The sequence below is a fragment of the Oncorhynchus nerka genome, linkage group LG20 (genome assembly GCF_034236695.1).
Source record: "Oncorhynchus nerka isolate Pitt River linkage group LG20, Oner_Uvic_2.0, whole genome shotgun sequence".
In the NCBI taxonomy this organism is placed as follows: Eukaryota; Metazoa; Chordata; class Actinopteri; order Salmoniformes; family Salmonidae; genus Oncorhynchus; species Oncorhynchus nerka.
In genome coordinates this window covers 38,162,818-38,177,336 of record NC_088415.1, presented here as the reverse complement: position 1 = coordinate 38,177,336, position 14,519 = coordinate 38,162,818, and the positions used below count along the sequence as shown (strand labels likewise).

General features: G+C 46.0%; 1 protein-coding gene across 1 annotated transcript in view; it reads left to right on the top strand.

The window, feature by feature from the left end:
* The window catches only part of LOC115102452 (membrane-associated guanylate kinase, WW and PDZ domain-containing protein 3-like), a 180,673-nt gene that overhangs the window by 2,245 nt on the left and 163,909 nt on the right, over positions 1-14,519 (top strand).

The following is a 14,519-nucleotide window of genomic DNA, read 5'->3' as shown; positions in this document are numbered from 1 at the left end:
AAAACATATATTTAAAAAGGAATGGTTTCACCATATTAAAATGTGAGTTCAGTTCATGTGACAAGGTTGACCTTCAAAACGAAGGACAGACTTAAAAGAATCGCTACTCGCATGGAATCAATAATCTTCAGAGATAACTTTTGTCAAAGCAAAGCAACACAATAACCAGGGATTTACGAAGATGGTGAAACTTGAAGAGATTTTGGAATGAAGTGGGCGACACGGGGTGTACAGAGGGACATGTCAAAATGCTGAATTTTGGCACTTTAGCAAATCTTCATATAAAAACAAAATAGGATTAATTGACTTCGCCGTGTGGTCTATATTAAAAGGCACATCATTTGATATAAATTCAGTTGGTATACCATTTCTACTTAGAAATATCAACGACCCAACTTCACTCAACGGAAACGTAGAGAAGTGGGAGACGTAGGATGCTGTAGAATGATTGTGCTAAGATCGTTGTAGTTCAGCAGAACGTGTACCTTCTAGCTTGAATCAGCGCTAGACTATCAAATGTGCGTTTGTAATCCTCTTTGTTTGGATGGACAGATGTTGTCGGTCTTTCCCCGTCCTGCCCGGTTGCTCTTACGAAACGTCCTGGCGTTCTCCCCAGTGGCCTACAGTGCTTGTGTTCTCCCTAGTGGCCTACAGTGCTTGTGTTCTCCCTAGTGGCCTACAGTGCTTGTGTTCTCCCTAGTGGCCTACAGTGCTTGTGTTCTCCCTAGTGGCCTACAGTGCTTGTGTTCTCCCTAGTGGCCTACAGTGCTTGTGTTCTCCCTAGTGGCCTACAGTGCTTGTGTTCTCCCTAGTGGCCTACAGTGCTTGTGTTCTCCCTAGTGGCCTACAGTGCTTGTGTTCTCCCTAGTGGCCTACAGTGCTTGTGTTCTCCCTAGTGGCCTACAGTGCTTGCGTTCTCCCTAGTGGCCTACAGTGCTTGCGTTCTCCCTAGTGGCCTACAGTGCTTGCGTTCTCCCTAGTGGCCTACAGTGCTTGCGTTCTCCCCCTAGTGGCCTACAGTGCTTGTGTTCTCCCTAGTGGCCTACAGTGCTTGAGTTCTCCCTAGTGGCCTACAGTGCTTGAGTTCTCCCTAGTGGCCTACAGTGCTTGCGTTCTCCCTAGTGGCCTACAGTGCTTGCGTTCTCCCTAGTGGCCTACAGTGCTTGCGTTCTCCCTAGTGGCCTACAGTGCTTGCGTTCTCCCTAGTGGCCTACAGTGCTTGCGTTCTCCTAGTGGCCTACAGTGCTTGCGTTCTCCCTAGTGGCCTACAGTGCTTGCGTTCTCCCTAGTGGCCTACAGTGCTTGCGTTCTCCCTAGTGGCCTACAGTGCTTGCGTTCTCCCTAGTGGCCTACAGTGCTTGCGTTCTCCCTAGTGGCCTACAGTGCTTGCGTTCTCCCTAGTGGCCTACAGTGCTTGTGTTCTCCCTAGTGGCCTACAGTGCTTGTGTTCTCCCTAGTGGCCTACAGTGCTTGTGTTCTCCCTAGTGGCCTACAGTGCTTGTGTTCTCCCTAGTGGCCTACAGTGCTTGTGTTCTCCCTAGTGGCCTACAGTGCTTGTGTTCTCCCTAGTGGCCTACAGTGCTTGTGTTCTCCCTAGTGGCCTACAGTGCTTGTGTTCTCCCTAGTGGCCTACAGTGCTTGCGTTCTCCCTAGTGGCAAACTGTTGCGCTTGATAGCCGTGCCAGCCGTGCCGGCCTCTACACGGTGTCGCTATCCCAGCCAGTCTCTGTGTAGTGTTTATCTGTCTATCCCTCAGCCTCATGGTTAATTCACCCATCATCTATCTTTGATGGGGTCTCCATGCCTAGATGAGGCTGTCTGAGGATCTGATGTTACCAGGCCGGTGTTGTTGTGAACTCCAGTCCTGAGATGCAGGGCCTGGGTTACAGGGCTATAGACAAGTAGGGGCTGTCACAATGTAGCCTGGCTAGTGGTAACCATGGCACCACTGCCCATCTGTTGGCAGCCAGTGAGTTTATGACAACAGGCACCTGAACTACACTGTGATGGTGGGGTTGGCCTGAGTTCAAAAGCTGAAGCTGGTTTGGAATCTTTAATCTGTTGCTTTGCTTACTTGTTAAAGCTATACTTTATTGCTATCGACGACTGTCTTTGTACTTTGTCTTGTCGAAGCCGGTGGTGATGAATCAATTTCCCTTGAGGGATGGATTAAGTTCTACTACAACACATACACACCTGTATGCATAGAAGTCCAATGCTCAAGTAGACTAATCTACAGTAACACATGATTGCATATCTTTGAGAATTATTGCAGTATTGCCTTATCTTAACACTTCCTCACCCTCTTGGCTTGCTCAATGCTCTCCACCTTCTGTTGTTTTCTCTTCTCTCTGCGCTGCTTCTCCCTCCTCATCTACCCTCCTAGGGACATGCCTTCTCATTGGTTTTCTGTTGTCTTGTGATTTCTCTCCTTCATTCTATCCCCTCATTGACTCTTCTCTCTCTCCCTTCCCCAGTCTCCACAGCACCACGGGTCTATCTATAATACTCTGATAGCTTATTACATTCTTGTACGTCAATGGAACAGTACATCTTCAGGATTGTGTGCAATCCAGATGCTGTGTTTGTGTGTAAATGAGTATGGGGTGGTTGATTAATACACCCTAAATTTGCACTGAAAGTGCTATGATCCCAGAAGAGCATTTCCCATCCCGTCTTCGTAACTGCATATTCTAGCCATGATCATTACATCTGTGGCTCTGAGCCAAACAGGAGAAGAGCCAATGTGATGCTGCTCTCTCTATCTTGCTGAGTGGCTCCAGGTCAGGATTGGAAACATAGCACACGTCCTCTCTTTAAGTAGCCAGAGGGTGTGTCCCAAATCGGACCCTATTCCCTTTTTTATAGTGCACTGCTTTTGACCAAGGCCCATTTTAGAAAAGTAGTGCACTATAAATGGAATAGGGTGCCATTTCTCCCTGGACAAAAGTAGTGCACTGCGGGCCTCCCGACTAGTGTAGCAGTCTAAGGCACTGCAACGCAGTGCTAGAGGCGCCACTACAGACCCGTGCTGCGACCGGGAGCATCGTACGGGTTAGGGGAGGGTTTGGCCGACTGTGAGGTCCTTGTCCCATTGCGCGCTAACGACTCCTTGTGGTAGCCGGGCGCATGCAAGCTGACTTCAATTGCCAGCTGTACGGTGTTTCCTCCGACACGTTGGTGCGGCTGACTTCCGTGTTAAGCGAGCAGTGTGTCAAGAAGCAGTGCGGCTTGGCAGGGTCATGTTTCGGAGGACACGTTTCGACTCTCCTGAGTCCGTACGGGAGTTGCAGCGATGGGACAAGACTAACTACCCATTTGGATATCACGAAATTTGGGGAGAAAAATGCTTTAAAAAATGAGGGAAAAATTCAAAGAAGTAATGCATCCAGTGTTATCCTGGAATCAAACCTGATTATGTGATCTGTTTTTGTAAGCAGATCTACAATTAGACACGTATTTGTACCCCTTTACGTATTCCACATTTTGTTGTTGCAACTTGAATTCAAAATGGATTCATTTTTCTCTCACCCATATACACACAATACCCAAAATTGACAAAGTGGAAACATGTTTTTAGGAATATTAGCAAATTTATTGGACATGTAATACATAAATATCTCATTTACATACCTACACACAACCCTGAGTGAATACATGTTAGAATCACCTTTGGCAGTGATTACAGCAGTGAGCCTTTCTGAGTAAGTCTAAGAGCTTTGCACACCTGGATTCTTCAATCTCTGTCGTTGGGAATTGATCATCGCTAGACAACCATTTTCAAGTCTTGCCATAGATTGTCAAGCAGCTTTAAGTAAAATTCTAACCCGGCCACTCAGGAACATTCACTGTCTTCTTGGTTTGCAACACCAGTGTAGTTTTGGCATTGTGTTTTATGTTATTTTCCTGTTGAAAGGTGAATTAATCTCCCAGTGTCTGGTGGTAAGCAGACTGAAACAGGTTTTCCTCTAGGATTCTGCCTGTGCTTACCTCCATTCTGTTAAAAAAAAATTATCCTGAAAAACTCCCCAGTCCTTAATAATAACAACAAAGCAGCCACCACTATGCTTGAAATTATGGAGTGTGGTACTCAGTAATGTATTGGATTTGCCACAAAAGTAAGACTTTGTAATGGACAAAAAGTTAATTGTTTTGCAACATTTTTTGCAGTATTACTTTACTGCCTTGTTGCAAACAGGATGCATGTTTTGGATGATTTTTTATTTCGTACAGGCTTCCTCCTTTTCACTCTGTCATTTAGGTCAGTATTATGGAGTAGCTTACAATCCTCTAGTTTCTCATATCACAGCCATTCAACTCTGTAGCTGTTTTAATGTCATTGGCCTCATGGTGAAATCCCTGAGTGGTCCTCTTCCTCTGGCAACTGAGTTAAGAAGGTGCCTGTATCCTTGTAGTGACTAGTTGTACCTTTACACCATCCAAAGTCTAATTAATTACTTCAGCATGCTCAAAGGGATATTCAATGTCAGAATTTTTTTTTGTTGCACTTCTTTGTGAGGCATTGAAAATCTCCCTGGTTGATTCTGTGCTTGAAGTTCACTGCTCGACTGAGGGACTGTACAGATAATTGTATGTGTGGAATACAGAGATGAGGTAAACATTCATAAATCATGTTAAACACCATTGTTGCACGCGGAGTCCATGCAATTTATGTGACTTGTTACGCAAATTTTGACTCCTGAACTTATTTAGGCTTGTCATAACAAAGGGGTTGAATATTTATTCACGCAAGACATTTCGTCTTTTGATTTTTAATTAACTTGTAAAAAATAAAATAAAGTGGTGTACTTTTCTTCTTCTATTGAATCCATTTGAAATGAAAACTGGAACCAACAAAATGTGGAAAAAGTCTAGAGGTGTGAATACTTTACTTTCTGAAGGCACTATGTTAAATAGCCCAGCAGTGTCTCGTTATGATAAAACCATTAATGAGAACCATTTCACACTGGTTTTACAATCTCCAGCCCAGCAGAGTAGCGTTGCAGTGTGGTGTTTAATGTGGTTTGTCTCAGTTTTATGAGATGGCTGCTCTGTTTCAACCAGTCGAGGGTAGCTTTACCCAGCCAACAACGTCTGTAACTTCTGTCTGAAACTCTTAACATATTTCCGCTTCGATGGACAAAGTCTTGTATCCATTCTAACGGCTGTCTCCATACACTGGCAGGAAAGTCTTCTTCCTTACGGCATTGTTTTATCACCAAACACCATTTCATTATTTGTATTTGGGTAGAACGGTACCCCTTGTTCCCAGCTCACACGATGTCAGTAGGAGACAACACTACCAGAAAATGATGCTATTACAGAAGGCTCCAGCTAAGTAAATAACTAGTGTTGGTTGCCTTGTAAATGTCTGTCGCTCAGTGGGTTGTTAACCACTGTGACAGTAACAGCATAGCACTGTCACACTCCTCCCAGTCGTCCCTGTTTTTAAAAATGAGATCACATCAAAGTTTATTAGCCACGTACACAGTTTTGCTGATATCACAGGTGTAGCAAAATGCTTATGTTTCTAGCTCCAATGCAGCAATAACTAGCAATATAATAACAATACACACATTCTCAAAGTAAAAAAAAAAGATGTTTAGCGATGGTCAAATGTGTTCATTTGGGGGGGGTAGCTTTGCCTTGGTGGTGGTGCCTTTCACAGTGCCTTACCTAGGACAGAAACAAGACTGAGAAGGTCTCAAAGTCTTACTTCCGTCATGGTGCAGAGAGGCTCACTGACAACAGGCCTGTCACAGAGGGGAGTGATACCTCTGAACTTAATTGGCTTGTAACAACGTTCTGATGCTCTATAGCTCACCATGATCATGGACTATGGAATTGTTAGTCATTGTAATGGTTCTTATCAGCCCTTATCAGTCATGCTCCAGTGTTTGAGGTAGAAGCATTATTACAGTCTCCCCGGCCTGCTTAGACAGGTTAGAACCTTCTCCCTTTCGTTGTTGGCCCACTGCATTCCAGATGCAAATGGAACTCCACTTGATCTCGTCTTCGCGTGTGCGTCACAGGAGGCTGGTGAGGGAAGGACGGGTTCAATCATTCCTGGATTGGAGTGAATGGGAGTGAATGGGATCAAGCACATGGAAACCACTTGTGTGATACCGCTCCCTTTATTCTGTTCCCGCCATTACTATGAGCCCGTCCTCCCCAATTAAGGTGCCACCAGCAGTGTGTGTTACTCATGCTTTTTGGAGGAGGGAATACAACACCCTAATATACTCAACTCCCCTTGGAGTGAAAGAGGTATGTGACTGTAGGTGCTGGTAAGGATGACCGAGGCAGAATATTACCGTTAACAGGAAATGTATTTCCTTAACACGGTAATTGTCGGGAAAAGGGGCTGGACGGAACCAAAGCAAAGAAAGTAAAAGTTAGTCCCCTCTCCTACCTACCAACTACTTACCTATTCTTAGCACCACCTGGCACACTAACCAAAATACAGGGGGTGGTCCGCTCATGTCTTACCTACTGTACATAGACAGAGTACATACTACGGGTATATGCATGCCCGCAGGCCTGTTGCCTAAACACTCCCAAGGTGCCTTCCTCTTCCCCCCTCTTCCCCCCAAATGAAACAGAATAAGTCAAACTCTGAACAATTTGAATAAACTAAAAACACTAAGTCCTATGGCATACACATACCTCTGCAGGACTGGCTATAAAATACTTTACAACAACTTATACTGGGCAACAACCAACACAGGACATCAAAGAAGCTCTCCCCTAACAAAGGAACACTGGTTTTTCAAGCTGCAGAAATAGTCGGTAATTGCAGACAGCTGTATCTCCTAACGAGAGGGCGGGGTAAGATCTCCAATCTGAAATGGGGCCGACCAATCAGCTGCAACATACAAACCCAAATCAATACAGAAACTGGGGAACGTAACAGTGTGTGTGTGTGGTATTACAGGCCTGACGTGTTTCATTCCCTCCTACCGGCTGCTGTCTCTGGGCTCATTCCCCAACCCTGTCACTCTCCTTCGCCCGCCATCCCACCATCCAATCCGCCCGTCTGTCCGACAGCTAGGCTGTCAGTGGGGAAGGAGGGAGGGAGGGAGGGAGTGAGAGGGAGTGAGAGCGAGCGAGCGAGCGGATGGGTGCGCGGAGGCCCCAGACAGCAGCAGCTGCTGTGAATACTAAAGCATCCCCCCCTCCTTCTTTCCATCCCTCCCTCTCCGCCCCTGACACGGCCGACTCCTGCAGCAGCTCTCGCTCAGTACTAAGGTGATTTTTATATAGGCTGTGTTCCGGGTCATCTTTATTGTAGTCGCTTTCTCCGATCGCATTCCAGGTCATTTGCATTGCAGTCGAGCTACGCAGACGATCAGATCTGGTCGGGAGAAAGTGTTTTAACTTCGAGCACATCTCAGAAGATTACTGTGTTTTTCATTTGCTTCCTGAGAAGTTCTAGAAACACTTTTAGGCATTCTCCAGACATCGGATCATCTGCACAGTGTGCAATAGAGACGGCCTGGAATGTGGCCCGTACTTCAACTCCTCCGTTCCCACATTACAGAGCATGAGAGACCCACTGAACCCTCTCACAGGACGAGAGGAGGAGGAGGAGGAACCAGGGAAGACATAAGAGGCTCTGTGGTGCCAGTCTATTGGCCCAACACTTGTCGTTCCCATCAAAGCTGTGTGGCGTTTAAAATATATTCCACTTGTTTGTTTGCCTGGCAGTGAACAGACTTTTAATAACTAGTGGTGAACCGGACAGCGTGTGTGGGAGCCCGCGTTGGAAACCTAACAAAGATGCAGAGTGACACGGGTGTCCCGGGCACTTGTTATTTGTCCCTGTTTTATTGTCCTGTCTGTCACTTTGAGACCGTCAGCATGGTAATGAATAGGGCCTGCATCAGTGATGACGTTTTAATATGATCTGGGGGGGGGCGGGCGGGGCATGACTTGGCAGGCCGGGTGTTTACAGACAGAGGAGATGTCTGCTGCTTTCACTAATGCCCCCTTCATTTCTCTGACCGAGGGAGTGGAGTGGCCGTGCCACGGTGTGGTGTCGGGAGTAGCAGCCGTGTCTCTAGGTACATAGATGCCTGTGGAAGTGCAGTACAACACGCGCACGCTGTCTCTTGTCTGTTAATTGACCCCATGCAGTGAAGCATCATGGCTGCAGTTTATTCCCCTGGAGATGAGGTGAGGTCAGCCTTGTAAATGGTCAGTATAAATAACACATTCTGTCACAGGGAACATTATCCCCAAGCTTAATGGTAAAGCGTAAGAGTCAATGGCCTGGGAATATAATGCAGCTGTTCTGTTAAGACAATGCATCCTGGGACCGATATCTAGTCACGTAGGGAAATGTTTCCCTTTTTCTTTACCTCCCTCCATCCGTGGACAAACAAACGGGGTCTGTCATTCCCCTGTGCAGCAGAGTGAGCTCTGTCATGGACACCCTGATAAGCAGCTTTCAGGCTAATGGCTTGATGCTTGGAGAGACAGGTACAGGGTGGGAGGCTGGGGGTGCTATCACAGCGCTAGCAGCTGTGTGAAGCTGTGCCTTTTGAGCAGTGACGTCGACCTCGGACAGAAGCACACAATGGTGAATTTCTGTTCATCTCATGAAGGTGGTGACAGACGGTGCTTATTCACAGCCAGCTGCTTTTAAAGGGAGATAAGGAAGTGGAGAGTGAAAGGGAAACGAAGGAGGGAGAGCAGGGAAGATTGGATGGCGTGTGCACTGCACAGAGGGGCGGATTTCAAGTAAGATGATCACTTTATCGGTCAATTGCACACAAGGTCCAATCGAGCTTTACTGCTTTTATAAACAATTTGAAACCTCTAAAATGGTATTTGGAGAACACCAATAACAAGCAGAATTTACTCCAGCCATTATCACCTTGGCTGCTGTAGCTTCATTCCCCTCAGTTGATAAGGGACATAAACATTCTACGCACTAGCTCAGCCACTGGGATTAAAAACTCCAATTTAGTTTCATGTCAAGTCAAACAGCAGTTACCGAGCCATCTTCCAACTCTGCACTGTTTTGAGAGGAAACTTGCGCTGTTCACTGCGGCCAGGATAACAGCCTTCCCGCCCGCTCCGAGGCGTCAACGTGGTCCTAAAGCCAGCATCTTGACTGGAGTAGTGTAGAGAAGCTAGCTAAGCTAGTCAGCTTCAGCTAGCTCGACTAATTTATGCCACATGCTGCGCTTTCTCCCCAACCCCATTCAGATGAAACAACTGCCTACCTGTCGGTTGTTCCTTGTAGCCTAGCTACTCCTTCTCATTTCACACACTTTTTTTTATTCTGTCATTTTATTCCATCTTGCATTGCATTAGTGAACTGTCACTCCCCTTGTACGCATTGCGCTTCTTTGATTGGCCAACATGAACAACAAGCTACATGTGAATGCTACCAGTCTTTTTATGGGGCGCACCATGCACGTCATAACTACATTCAAGTTTGTTTTATTCAATTCATGTTTTGAAATGTCAAAGGTCCTTATGCAAACAAAAATAATGAACAATGAACACAATTGCTTTTTTCTCTATGGCAATTTGAATGCACGAGATCCTGAGGTCCTTTGCCGTGCCATTCATTCGCTGCCATCACCTCATGTTTCAGCATCATAATGTCACGGCCCCATGTCGCCAGGAACTATACACGATTCCTGGAAGTTGAAAATGTCCCTGCTCTTCCATGGCCTGCATACTCACGAGACATGTCACCCATTGAGCATGTTTGGGATGCTCTGGATCGACGTGTACGACAGCGTGTTCCACTTCCTGCCAATATCCAGCAACTTCACACAGCCATTGAAGAGGAGTGGGACAACATTCCACAGGCCACAATCAACAGCCTCATCAACTCTATGTGAAGGAGATGTGTCGCGCTGCATGAGGCAAATGGTGGTCACACCAGATACTGACTGGTTTTCTGATCCACGCCCCAATCTCTTTTGAAGGAATCTGTGATCAACAGATGCTTAGCTGTATTCCTAGTCATGTGAAATCCATAGATTAGGGCCTAATGAATTAATTTCAATTGACTGATTTCCTTATGAATTGTAACTCTGTAAAATCTTTGAAATTGTTGCATGTTGCGTTTAAAAAATATATTTTTGTTGTGCGTAACAATGTCACATGGATATTTTAATTGCATTAAGAAAAAGGCCTTTTCGGTGTTAAAATTATCCTATTTATTTAATACTTGGACAAGTATTCAAATACTATTGTCCGTTCGGATATTCTAGTAACCGTGCACATCGCTAGTATGAAATATCGCTATTGGCCAATTTGGTCTGACTCCCGAGTACGAGATGCCTTTCTACACTGCAGAGGCACCGAGGGTCATTGGGAGCAGAGGCAGCTGGCATCTCTGCCCACATAATCTCCTGACCAGAACGTTTCCCATGGAAGTAGATGCAGAGATTATAGAGGGATCAGAAATGCAAATATACAGAGCGAGGGAGAGGATGTGACTGAGAGGTTGGGGTTGCTTCTCTGTACACACACACACACACACACACACACACATGTCTATAATAAAATTAGTTTTGACTCCTCCCCAGCCTGACTAACACTCCCCTCGACACCCCACCACTAGAGAACAGGCACAGTTGGCTCTTTGGATTCGTAATATCTGCAAATAACTCTCAGCCCTCCTTGTGAGCGCACGTGCATAAGAATGAGAAATTAAGGCCGAGATGAGGATTATTTCTTCAGTTCTAGTGGCCTTTTGAGGGGAGATGCAATAAGAACGATGGGATTTGTGGCGCTTTTTATTCCTGCAGGCTGGGGCTTGATGTTGTCATTGATTCTCCTTTCCTCAGTCATCATTCTGATGTCCACAGATGTTCCTTAGTTACCATCCACCCTGTCCTGCTCTGTGATGTTGCAGGTGTTCCGCCCTGCTGGTTGTATTTTTAGAGCTCTTTTTGTTTTCTTTGATTCATTCTCCCGCTCTGTTCTCTTTCTCCGGGATTGGTTGGTGTTGTTAGGGAGAGATGGGCCCGAAGCTGTCTTTGTCTGGCCCCGCGGCTTCCTGCTTGCTTTGTGCTCCTCCTGACTGTGGTAATAAAACCACTGAACTGCAGAGAGATGGTTCTCGATCTCAGGCCTGGCAGGGCCGTGTTGGACCACGGCCCTGCCCGTCTAGGCCTCTCGATTGTCTCTGTAGTCTGTGCCAGGCTGCCAGCTCAACCCACTCAGCTGTTTGTCACTGCCACTCTACCTTGATGAATCGATTTGAGTCGGTACCCATGGTTTCCTCCAGGACCAGAATCAAACATAAGAAAGCCACATCAACCTACCTTCAAATTAACCACCACCCGCTCAGGACCTCGGACTGGAGCGAAGGTTCAGCTTCCAGCAGGACAATGACCATAAGCACACAGCCAAGACAGCGCAGGAGTGGCTTTGGGACAAGTCTGAGTGTCCTTGTGGCCCAGCCAGTACCGCGACTTGAAACCAATCGAACATCTCTGGAGAGACCTGAAAATAGCGGTGCAGCGACGCTCCCCATCCAACCTGACAGAGCTTGAGAAGATCTGCAGGGGAGAAACTCCCCAAATACAAGTGTGCCAAGCTTGTAGCGTCATACCCAAGACGACTCGAGGCTGTAATCGCTGTCAAAGGTGCTTCAACAGAGTATTTACTAAAGGGTCTGAATACTTATGAAAATGTGATAACGTTTTTTTTTTGTGTAGATTTGAGGGGGGAAAAATACAATTGAATCCATTTTAGAATAAAGCTGTAACGTAACAAAATGTGGAAAAAGTCAAGGGGTCTGAATACCTTCTGAATGCACTGAATCTTTTGTCACCCTCTGAATGAGACACACACAATCTGTCTCAAGGCTTCAAAATCCTTCTCACCTCCTCCCCACTGATTTTTGAAGTGCTTTTAACAAGTGACATCAATAAGGGATCATAGACTGATCAAGTGAATCCAGGTGAAAGATATGTTATGGAAAGATTAGGTGTTCTTAATATTTTGTATATTTCCTGGTATTTTTATAACACTTAACCTGGAAGCCAGCCGCACCAATGTTTTGGAGGAAACACAGTACAGCTGGTAACTAAACTCAGCGAGTGTGCGCCCGGGCGCCACAAGGAGTCGCTAGTGCGCGATGGAACAAGGACATCCCTGCCGGCCAAACCCTCCCCTAACCCGGACGACGCTGGGCCAATTGTGCGCCGCCCCATGGGTCTCCTGGTCGCGGCCGGCTGCGACAGAACCTGGACTTGAACCCAGAATCTCTAGTGGCACAGCTAGCACTGCGATGCAGCGCCTTAGACCACTGCGCCACTCGGGATCCCTGTCCTGGTAGTTTTAAAGGGTCTCTTTCACATTTCATTGGTATGTTGTTGTCTACCATTGTGAGCCGGCAGACTGGAAGACAACATGTTGCGACAGCACACACAACCTCTTTTATTCAGTCCACGATTTGTCATTTCCTATTCTTCACTAATAGGCACGACCCTCCTGATGAATTGCAGATTGTTTTGTGGCTACAGCTGTTGTCAGCTCTGATTTGGGCCCAGTGCCAACCATGAGAACTTTTTAAGGGTGATGTCTGGTTATATTGTAGCATGCTGGCTATCCTGCACATTGCATCCTCATAAAGTCTCCCACTGGACAGATGAAGGAATTAGGCCACAATTTGCACCACAGGACACAAGTACGTATGGTGGGAAAATGGTTAATGCTGCCGGACCGCAGAAAATCGAAGGCTCTGGGAAAGGAAAGCTCCACTCCGATTTATTATTACCAATCTCTATGGGGTTACCTGGAGTCGGTGGAGGACGTGAGCTTAATTTCTAAAACCTGTCATGTCATTGGATTGGTGTATTGCCGGGGGAGACAAAAATACTGCAGAGTCCCAATGCTCCAGTTAGATAAGTGTCCTCATCAGAATTCATGGATGCCAGAAATCCTGCTCAGGCCATTTGGTTGGCCTTGCATTTGAGGTTTTCTAACAGCTTATTGATCGGTCCAATCTCAGCCTGTTAAGCCTGCATCCATAGCATAGCGGTAGGACCCCTGGTCTCCATGTGGAAGGACACACACACACAAAAAAAACAATAGTGGAGCTGCAAAGAATTCCTGATAGCAACAGGGTTAATTGTGTGATTTCTCAGCAAGTATACACTGACTATACCAAACATTAGGAACACCTTCTTAATATTGAGTTGCACCCCCCTTCTTTCAGAAGAGCCTCGATTTGTCGGGCATGGCTCTAATAAAGCTTCCCACAGTTAGGTCCACCATCAATTTGGGTGGTGGACCTCATTTAATACACGCGGGTAACTGTGGCGCGTGAAATGGGTGCGGCTGGGAACCATACTCCATTCAAAGACACTTAAGTATTTTATGATGGCACATACACAATCCATGTCTCTATTGTCTCAAGCCTTCAAAATCCTTCTTTAACCCGCTTCCTCCCTTTTTTTTATCTACACTAACTAAAAGTGGATTTAACAAGTGACATCAATAAGGGATCACCAGACAGACCAGCTATTCTTAATGTTTCCTGGTAGTTTTAAAGTGTATCTTTCACATTTCATTGGTATGTTGTTGTCTACCATTGTGAGCCGGCAAGACTGGAAGACACACAACCTCCTTTATTCAGTCCACAATTGTCATTTCCTGTTCTACACGGCCCTCCTGATGAATTGCAGATTGTTTTTGCTTCTGAAAAGAGGAGGCCTTTATCTAATCAGATGAAAGCACAAGGCTGGATGGCCTCTCTGTAGCTCGAGTTCAGTTCAACTTCACAGGGCCCCTCTTCACTAGCAGCACCCCTCAGTACCGGGGCCTCTAAGGGCCTTTTTAAACTCAATAGTCCTTTTGAGATTGGCCCTTTACAACTGTATTGGTCAAAGGGAGAAGATGAGAGGTGGCTCTATGTATTGTCCCTGTGATTATGTGACTGTTGGAGTGCCCATTAACAGTTCTCATTCAGCACTTCTAATGCTGGAGAGACTGGGGATCCGGATCACTGATTGCCTCGGCATATGATGGCACAGCATGAAAACCATTTTGTCTTTCATGCACCCTTCTTCACAGACGGCAAACTCTTTCTCTCTCCTTCTATGACGGTGTGGATCCTTCAGATGTGTTGACTAGTCGGGAACTTACATGCACTAAGACAACCTGTCACGGTTGGATGACCCAATGGTTGTTCCAGGAGAGCCATGTTCCCCACCACGTTCCCTCCTCTTGATCATTGAGTCTCTCTGCTCTCCTCGTTTCCCCCGAGAGAGGATTCTAGTATTGTAAGCAGCATATGTACATTTTGCCTTCAATTGACTTTTTATCGGCAACAATGTGTCACGAGAAATAGATCTGTCACCACTGATGGCAGCAAGAGTTCTCCCAAGGTGCTTTTCAAAAAAGCCCTTCAGATATAATTGTGTACGTGCCAAGCAGTTTTAACACATTGCGTTTTTTAAGGACAAGCTGGAAAATGTCACATTACTTGAAGAACAAGAAGCAGTACTGTAGTATCTGCTAGTTTATATATTATATGTAAA